Source organism: Mastomys coucha, unplaced genomic scaffold (genome assembly GCF_008632895.1).
Source record: "Mastomys coucha isolate ucsf_1 unplaced genomic scaffold, UCSF_Mcou_1 pScaffold17, whole genome shotgun sequence".
NCBI classification, from domain to species: domain Eukaryota; kingdom Metazoa; phylum Chordata; class Mammalia; order Rodentia; family Muridae; genus Mastomys; species Mastomys coucha.
This window is the reverse complement of record NW_022196899.1, coordinates 28,683,368-28,691,176: the sequence shown is the minus strand read 5'-3', so window position 1 is coordinate 28,691,176 and position 7,809 is coordinate 28,683,368. Positions and strand designations below refer to the sequence as shown.

The window sequence follows — 7,809 nt, the reverse complement described above, 5'->3', positions numbered from 1 at the left end:
GAATGTGCTCTGAACTACACACAGCTCTCTCCACTATCAATGTGGTGGGCTTTATCTCCCCCAGGTCTCTAGTGATCAGGAGATGGAATTAGTGGAGAATATAAATGTAGGGAATCCAAAGTAAAAGATTCTGTCATGTTTGAGAGTAAAGGGTAACATAAAATATAATAAAATGTTAATTAAACAGTTTTTCCTCCCATTATAGAAATAATCATAGAGTTGACTGGTTAATACATTGAAATTTCTCAGTAGAAGACTTACAAACAATGCCACTTCAATACAAATGAAACATCACCTTGTCTTGGGAAAGCATCTGTATGATGTCAACACCCTGCTGTCTAAGAGTGCTCCACTCCTACATACATGTGAGGCGCTTCATACATATTCAGCCTCTGAACTTGACAGTCACTTCTAAGCGCAGACAAAAGGCCGTTGGTTCTGCTCCTCATGGCGGTTTGTGAAGGGAGAGGATCGCATGCTTCCCTCAATGATTACATAGCTCCATCCATCTGTCTGCTGTTGGAGGTGGGAGAAGAGATACAGCTCCCACTGTTGCCATAAACGAAAGTGGATGGCGCTGTCACCAGTCAGACACGCCAGCTAATTGGAGCTGTCGACAGACATAATACCCTGTGTCCGCGGCTCTAGTAACAGTTTGAGGCAGCAATGATATGGTGGTTGATGGTGAGGCTGGCACAAGTGTCTCTCTGCTCATGAGCTGGGAATGACATCATGAGAAAAGAATCACTCAAACACGCCTCTTAGCCCCTGGTGCTCGCTCAGCACAGATCATTCTCTGTATTGCTTCCTAGGCTGACAGCTTAATTTGATACTCATAATGCCAAACTTTAAAATTAATCTTGCTAAAAAGATATGTTTCAATGAGCCACCAAGACTTACTCTTTAAGAAAATTAATAAGAAAAATGCCCCTTATTTATAGAGCTTCACCAAGAAGATACCAAAAAAAAAAGGGGGGGGAGGAAGACATTTTATAAATTTAGCAAGTGGTGATTTTTAGGAAAGCAATTTTACAATTAAATATTTATACATGCTCACGTGTGTGGCTTCTTGGTGAATATCCTTTCTCATTGGACAAATCAGGCTCAACACAGAAAGTATTTAACAAGTCTTTGTGACATCAGCGTATGTCACACGACAACAGGAACACTCCCACCATGTGTCAGTGATGCGACTCTGGACAGTCCCTGCTGCTTCCCAGTAGTCTGTTCAGCTTCTAAACTATCTAATGATTTCATCACCACCAGCCATGTTGGTGAGCCTCTCTCTGCTTCCAGACTCCATAGAACAGACACTACTGGCTCTCTGACCACGATTCAGAGCTTATCACAGACCGGGTGCAAGGGTCAGTGTCATCATCATTATTGTTATAATCTAGGGTGCATTTCCAATGAGAGCCTTGAGTAACTAATCGAAGTAAAGCCTGTGAATATGAACATGTGAAGGTTTGCTGGCCAGGCAGGAGAGGCCTGGGCACTGTGCAGACTCGGGCACTGAGAAAGGTCCCTGACACGTATACCTGTTTCCTGCAAAGATGGAAGACAGCAGCCTCAATAGACACTTTAAGGATCTGAGATGATATATTCAAGGCATCCAGTCTATAGGTTGTAAGAATTATTAATTTCGTGCATTTAGGGCGCTTGTCATTTTATACCACTTATCTGTCAGTTTTGTCCTTGTTAACTCTGTGAAATAAAACACAACTCTGACTTCATAAAGGAAGAATGGGGCTGTAGAAGATAAAAAAAAGAGGCCAGTGGGTTTGCAGTCATAAACTGGGGCATCTCCCCATCAGAAACTAGGATGGCATTCAACACTCCTGAATGTCCTTTTGCCTGATGACCAAGCAACCCAAAGTCTCTGTGATGGTTGACCTCTACTGATCTTGACTGATCTAGAATTCCCTGCCTGGAGCTGTGCCTCTGGGTATGTCTGTACGGCTGTTTCCCATCACATGGGTTGGAGACCAAGAGGGAATAAGAAGAAATCAAGCCAAGCATCATAGTTCATCCCTCTTGGTTTCCTGACTAAAGACACATATACATCGTGGGTCCTCCGTCATGGACTGAAGCCTCTCGGACCACGAGCCAAAATGTGCATGTGCTTTCTTCTTAGGTTGTTTTTTTTTTCTTGGTATTTTGTCATAGCAATGAGAAAAATAATGTGTATAGCCTCATCATTTTCCCTTTCAGTTCTCCAGAGGTGGTCCCAGCTGTCTCTGACTCTTCCATCTGAAGTCATTGTAACCACCTTCCCCTCAGGCCTCGCTTGTTTTTACACAATCACTGGTCAATTATAAAGATAAATAATCCAAGGTAGCAGCCCTCAGCCCACCAATAAAGTCAACGTAATCATACCTGCGCACTGAGACTAAAGGCTTCACTCCCTGAAGGCATAGGGGAAACCAAGAACAGACAGACAAAAACGTTTAAAAACACAAACTTTTTCTGAAATTCAGGTAACTTAATTACTTTTCCTAAGATAAAAGCATTAAAGGAGACAGAGTTTATTCTGGCTCATGGTTCTAGGTTCCTCCCCATCGTGGAAGGGAAGTAACAGGCACTTGAGACAGCTGGTCATGCTGCATTTACTGTTAGGAAGTAGGCACCAATGAACGCTGGTACTTGGCTTGCTGTTTCACCTTTATAGAGTCTAGAACTCCAACCCAGGGGATGCTTCTACCCACTGTGAATGGTATCCTCTCACCTTGATTAATGTAATTAAGATGATCACAGGCATACTCAGAGCCCAGTCTTCCAGTCACACTTGCACTTATATGCATGAAGACAAACACTTATAAGATTCTATCACCCACCAAACTGACAGTTGAGATTAATCATCATAGCAGGTAACTGACTTTTGTAGCAAATACTCTACCAACCACTACAGGCTAGGTATGAAGGGCATTTCTGTCCCAGTCAATAGGGGTTGTCAACACACAGGAAACGTTTGGAAAACAATGCAGCTGTGTAACAGAGCTTGGCCTGGCCACTCCTTCAATCTTAACTTCCAATGACTTTAGTAGGTGGTACTGCCCTCTGAGCGGCTCGGTAAGCCAGCTGTGGCTGGGAGACTTACCTTCTAGAAGGACCTGGGTCCCTTCTGGCATGATGAACAGAGCTAAATGCCTTTGGCCATGATCACTGAGTGGCCACCAGGTACCTCTGCTGCTCTGTTCCATTAGCAGAACTGCTCAGCTTCTCTCTAAACCTCCACTTCTGCTCCTGTTCTTTTGACCTGGTACACCATTTATTCAAGTCTTCCAAATGCCATCATCAAGCCCCATTGATGGAACCTCCCAGACCCTCAGGCAGTGGCTGTCTCTACAAGGGGCCCCCAGCTTCCTATGATGCTTGCACAGACTGTGGACAGGTCTTCATTTCCCACTGGTTGTTTTTTTTTTTTTTTCATGCATTTTAATCAGTTACTCATAAGCCTTCTTTCCCCTCTGTATTGCCAGCTCATTCTCTCACCTCATGTGCTTTTCTTTCCTATTTCATGGTTACTTGAATGAACCAAGGAATTAATGAGTTCCTCTCATCCCTTCTCACTTTACATTCATGAATTTCATATGCTTGGATAAACAAAACCCAGACTACACAACATACCAGGAGAAAGAAAATGCTGTAGCAGGCACAGGCTGTGTGATTTAATCAATGGAATGTTTAGCTATTTTTAAAGACATGCTTGTTTTATTTTTATTAACATGTGTTCATTGAGCATGTTAATGGGGTTCGGTGTGAAATTTCAACCATACGTGTAACTTGCCCTAATTAAATCCATGTCTTTCACCACCCACCAGGGCCCTTTACAAGCTCCAAGAAATCACAACTCTCCACTCCAGGTGCTGTTTTTATAGGTTCCACATAAGAGAGAAGATTCATGGTGCTTGTCTTTCTATATCTGGTCCATTTCAATGCAAAATGTCCTCCAACCCTGTCTACTTTCATCTTATGAAGGACTAATATCTAGATGTTGGAGAGATGGCTCAAGGTTGAAAACACTGGCTGCTCTTGTAGAGGACCAAAGTTCAGTTCCCAGCACCCACATGGTGGCTTTATAACTACCTGCAACTCCAGTTACATGGGATCTGGTACCATTTTCTGGCCTCCAAGAGCACCAAGGGCTCACACAGGCAGTGAGCATGTAGACAAACACTCATACATAAAAAATCAAACTTTTACAGATACATGTTCAGAGTGTATAAGGAACTAAAGAACACCCCAAGCAGTTAAAAGAAAAAAAATGGGCAGATGTTCTGAAAAGACACCTCTCCAAGAAGAAATTTTTAAAAAATCAATAAAATTATGGAGAGAAGTATTCAATATCCTTAGCCACTGGGGAATCACAAATCGAAATTACAATGAGATATATCTATCTGATTGGAATTTTTTTATTTTTTATTAGATATTTTCTTTATTTACATGTCATATGATATCTCCTTTCCCAGTTTCCCCTCCAAAAAAGAAGAAAAAATAAAATAAAATAAAAATAAAAACAAACAAAAAACCAAAAAACGAAAACAAAAACCCTGTTCCCTCGCCACTCCCCCTGCTCACCAACCCACCCTCTCCCACTTCCTGGCCCTGGCATACACTGGGGCTTAGAACCTTCACAGGGCCAAGGGCCTCTCCTCCCATTGATAACCAACTAGACCATCCTCTGCTACATATGCTGCTGGAGCCATGAGTCCCACCATGTGTACTCTTTAGTTGGTGGTTTAGTCCCTAGGAGCTCTGAGGGTACTAGTTAGTTCATATTATTGTATGTCCTAAGGGCTACAGACCCTTCAGCTCCTCAGGTCCTTTCTGTAGGTCCTTCATTGGGGACTCTGAGTGGAAATTATTAAAATGATGAAAACAATGGTTGGCAAGGTTATGTAGGAAAAGGGATTGTCCACAAAGACTGTTGAACTGTAAATGAGCTACTCCCAGATGGAGAGCAGCTCACGGTCTCCATAAGAAACTAACCCAGATTATCCTGTGAGGGACCTGTCCCACTTCCAAGATAACCAAAGGACACAGAGAGTCAACATGTCAAAGACAGTCTTACACACTCACAACATAAAGCATACACACATGCCCCCGTGGGTGAGTGGAGAAGAAAGCATGGCACATATATGCCAGGGACTTCAGCCTCATTTCCCTGTGCTATGAGCATCTTGGTGCCAATATATTTGCTTTTTTCCATATTCTTTTTGTGTGTTTTGTTCCTTTTTGAGTTTATAATTTAATGACAACATTTCTTTCTACCCTTTCCTCCCTCGGTACCCTCCCATCTATCCCTCCCTGTTCTTATTCAAATTTATATCCTCTACTTTTAAACCGTTATTGAACGCCCATATATATTTGTATATACCTATGTATTTCTAAATGCAATCTGCTGATGTATTTCTAAATAGCATATGTTGAATCCATACAATGTTATTTGTATGTATGTTTTCAGGGCTGACCATTTGGCACTGGACAACTAATTGCTGGGCTCTTCTCCAAGGAAGTGCCTCTCCTGCCTTTGGCTCTCCTCGGCTGCTACTGGTTCTCTCGACAGGCTTTGTTTGTGGTGCTCGTTGGTGTCCTCCTGGTTCAGCTCACGTTTGAGCGGTCGTGTTGGTGAGACTTTATGGGTGTAGCTTCTGATGTTACCAGCAGACACAATCTCACAGCAAATTCCCTGATCCTGTGGCTCTTGCAAGCTGCTCCCTCTCCGGCAGTGTTGCCTGAGCCTTAGGTGTGGTAGTATTGTATAGATATAGCCATTAGGTCTGGGCTCCACAGCTTTTGCTTTTCATGGGCTGTGGTTTTCTGTAGTGGTCTCTGTTGCAAAGAGACACTTCCTTGATGGGGGTGGGTAAAGACTACACCCATCAGTGGGTCTAAGGACAAATGTTTGCAGAGTGTTGTCAGGGATTGTGCTGGTTTAGTGAAATCGTGGTTTGTAGGTTCTTCTCCACTATCCATGGCTTCACTAGCACTGAGTAGTTAGCTAGGTTTCTAGTACCAGGGATGGTTTCCATCTTGTTGAACAGCCTTTAAGTCCAAGTGGAGGCCCATTTTCACTGCCACCACTTCTCCCATAGGATTATCATAACAGGCTGGTTGTTGTATTCTTCTTTGTGTCTATGACCTTTCATTTGTCTTTGACACAGGGTCACCTAGAACTCACCATGTAGCCCACATAGGCCTCAAAATTGCAGCTTTCCTCCAATTTCTGCCTTCTCAGTGATCACAGGTGTGCACCATTGTGCCCAGGTATGCACCAAGACTGTTTTCTTCCAAGTCAAACACTTAATAATAAGTCAATTGCTCTCTTTCATAAAACAACATTTAATAAAACTAGGAACCAACTAACTTCCAAAGTAAGGGTTTTCTGCATAAGTAGATAATTTTGCCTTTAGATGTTATGAGTTAAATCTCAGTCCCAGACACAAAATACCTCCCTATAATGTATGGGTCAGAAAGGCCAGAAACACCTAAAGCAACACAGGCTATTATCATTGCTTACTTGTCCACTGTAACTGGATGATGAGCCCCTATTACTGAAGACATTACTCATTTAGGATGCAGAACAAAGAGAAGATGATCTGAATAGCTTACCTGGTACTAGAAGGGGCTGTGGAGACATCACAGCATCACCCCTTGGAATTCAAAACAATTGCTGGTAAAATCAGTCAAGTGCAATGACATTTGTATAAATCGAGAACCCAGAGCATTAACGTGTAAAATAGTTCGATCTAATCTGTCTCTGGGGGCTTAGCAGCTGCTGTAGTCTGACCATTGGCTATTTATTATCAGCTTTTTACCTGGCTGACTCAATGATGAAGGATTGGGTTTCTAGAAGTTTGTTAATTTTAACTATGCATATAATCACATGCATCCTGAAACAGTACAGTATAGGGGCATTCAAAGAAGTAGCGCTATAAAGAAATACTCAAAGAAATAACATAAAATATAAATAGTACAGTATAGAAAGACTCATAGGAATAGCACAGAATAATAGTACAGAAATAATAGACTATAGAATAATATAATATAGGAATATACATAATGTATAACTATGCATAGAAACAGCACTGGGGACATGACTCTCTTAAAGTACTTGACAGATAAGTATGGAGACTTAAGTTCAGATGCCTAACAGCCATGTTTAAGGGAAAAAAGCTACGTATTACACAGCATGCTTGTGATCCCAGCACTAGTAGAGGAGACAGAGGAACTCTGAAGCTCACTGGGCAGCTCGCTTGACAGTCCATAAGCCCCGAGTGTGGTGAATGACTCTGGCCCCAAAAGTAAAGTAGAAAGTGACTTTGACCTCTGGCCTCCACACACATGCACACACACACACACACACACATGCACACACACACACACACATACACACAGAGAGAGAGAGAGAGAGAGAGAGAGAGAGAGAGAGAGACAGACAGACAGACAGACAGACAGACAGACAGAGACAGAGACAGAGACAGACAGACAGACAGACAGACAGAGAGAGAAGATGCATGCCACACACACAGGAAATGGTCCTAGAAAGATACAGTTTAGACTGTTCATAGAAACAGTATAGTATCGAAATATGCATGCATACATCTTCATGTGAATAGTTTGAAACTGTATGCCTTAACTGATACTTGTAAAATATTACATAAGAGACATATCAGACTCAAGTCATAAAAAGAGATTCAAAGCAAGCATCACCTAGAGAGCACACACTGTGGTCTATCATCTGGAGAGCACACACTGTGGTCTATCACCTGGAGAGCACACACTGTGGTCCATCACCTGGAGAGCACA

General features: G+C 42.3%; 2 long non-coding RNA genes across 2 annotated transcripts; one reads left to right on the top strand and one right to left on the bottom strand.

The window, feature by feature from the left end:
• Nucleotides 1-224: 224 nt before the first annotated feature.
• Nucleotides 225-1,100, bottom strand: LOC116094793. Its single transcript, XR_004120319.1, has 2 exons — nt 1,058-1,100; nt 225-516 (listed from the first exon to the last, which is right to left on the bottom strand). It is a non-coding gene; the product is annotated as an uncharacterized LOC116094793 (long non-coding RNA).
• A 154-nt stretch (nt 1,101-1,254) lies between these two features.
• On the top strand, nt 1,255-6,346 carry LOC116094792. The gene is made up of 3 exons (XR_004120318.1): nt 1,255-1,364; nt 5,465-5,628; nt 6,165-6,346. It is a non-coding gene; the product is annotated as an uncharacterized LOC116094792 (long non-coding RNA).
• The last annotated feature ends 1,463 nt before the right edge of the window (nt 6,347-7,809 follow it).